The sequence below is a fragment of the Hordeum vulgare genome, chromosome 4H (assembly GCF_904849725.1).
Source record: "Hordeum vulgare subsp. vulgare chromosome 4H, MorexV3_pseudomolecules_assembly, whole genome shotgun sequence".
Classification (NCBI taxonomy): domain Eukaryota; kingdom Viridiplantae; phylum Streptophyta; class Magnoliopsida; order Poales; family Poaceae; genus Hordeum; species Hordeum vulgare.
The window spans coordinates 12,331,734-12,333,552 of NC_058521.1; positions in this window are offsets into that span (position 1 = coordinate 12,331,734).

Consider the following 1,819-nt stretch of genomic DNA (forward strand, 5'->3'; position numbering starts at 1 on the left):
ACATCACTATGCCATTTGGTTTGAAGAATGCAGGAGCAACTTTTATGCGCATGATCCAGAAATGCCTCCTTGAACAGATCGGTCGAAATGTGGAGGCATATATGGACGATATCATAGTCAAGTCACGCAAAGGTTCCGACCTGCTGACTGACTTGGCAAAAACATTCGCCAACCTTCGTAGGTACGATATCAAGCTCAACCCTGCCAAGTGTTCATTTGGTGTTCCCAGCGGAAAAGTTACTCGGTTTCTTCATTTCCGAACGAGGAATCGATGTTAACCCCGAAAAGATCGGGACCATCGTCCGAATGGAGCGGCCGGTCAGAATACATGATGTTCAAAGGCTCACAAGTTGCCTAGCGGCTTTGAGCAGGTTTATCGCTCGACTCGGCGAGAAGGCGTTACCTCTGTACCGACTCATGAAGAAATCAGATACTTTCGAGTGGACAGACGAAACCCAGATTGCATTCGACGACCTCAAAGCCCTACTTTCCACCCAGCCGGTTCTTACTGCCCCGCTCAGTAAAGAACCCCTTCTTCTGTACATCGCGGCTACAAATCAAGTCGTCAGCATTATTCTCACAGTCGAACGTGAAGAAGAAGGCAAAGCGTACAAGGTTCAGCGGCCAGTATATTATGTCTCCGAAGTCCTGACTCCTTCCAAGCAGAGGTATCCCCATTATCAAAAGCTTATTTATGGGATCTACATGACTGCAAAGAAGGTGGCTCGCTATTTCCAAGACCACTCGGTGTCTGTCGTTTCTGATGCTCCGTTGTCGGAAATCCTCCACAATCGAGACGCATCAGACCGAGTGGCGAAGTGGGCTATGGAGATGTTATACTGCGACATCAAGCTTGAATCCAAGAAGGCTATAAAGTCTCAAGCTCTGGCTGACTTCATAGCAGAATGGGTAGAACAACAGCAACCGACTCACATCTACTCGGCTCATTGGACTATGTTCTTCGATGGGTCCAAGATGTTGAATGGCTCCGGCGCTGGCGTAGTGATCATATCGCTGAAAGGTGATAAGCTTAAGTACGTGTCGCAGATACATTTCGATTCTTCCAACAATGAGGCAGAGTATGAAGCTCTCCTTTACGGATTGCGCATGGCCATCACACTCGGCGTCTGTCGCCTGATGGTCTATGGCGATTCAGATTTGGTGGTTAACCAAGTGATGAAGGAGTGGGATGTCAGGAACCCCACCATGACTGCATACTGCCAGGCAGTAAGGAAGCTCGAGAAGAAGTTTGAAGGTCTGGAACTTCACCATGTTCCACGACTGAAGAACCAAGCAGCTGATGAGTTGGCAAAGCTTGGATCCACTCGGAGACCAGTCCCGAGTGATGTCTGCCTCGAGCACCTACATCTCCCTTCGGTGAAAGAAGATCCTTTTACAGAGGAACCGGTACAACCGAAGAGTTCAACAGACCCGACTGAAGTCGAGGTCCCCGCTGTGGTTGATTTGATCATGGAGATTCTTGCTATCATCCCCGATTGGACTGTGCCGTTCATTGCATACATCCTGAGGCAAGAATTACTAGAGGACGAAGTCCAAGCGAGGCAGATCGTCCGCAGGTCGAAGTCCTTCACCGTCATTGATGGTCAGTTGTACAAGGAAAGTGTTTCAGGAGTCCTACAGTGATGCATCTCCCCTGAGGAGGGACAGTTAATCCTGGAAGAGATTCACTCGGGAACTTGCGGCCATCATGCCTCCTCAAGAGCAATCGTCGCCAAAGCATTTTGAGCCGGCTTCTTCTGGTTGCAAGCGAATGAAATGGCAAAGGATATGGTCGACCGATGCGAAGGTTGTCAGTTCT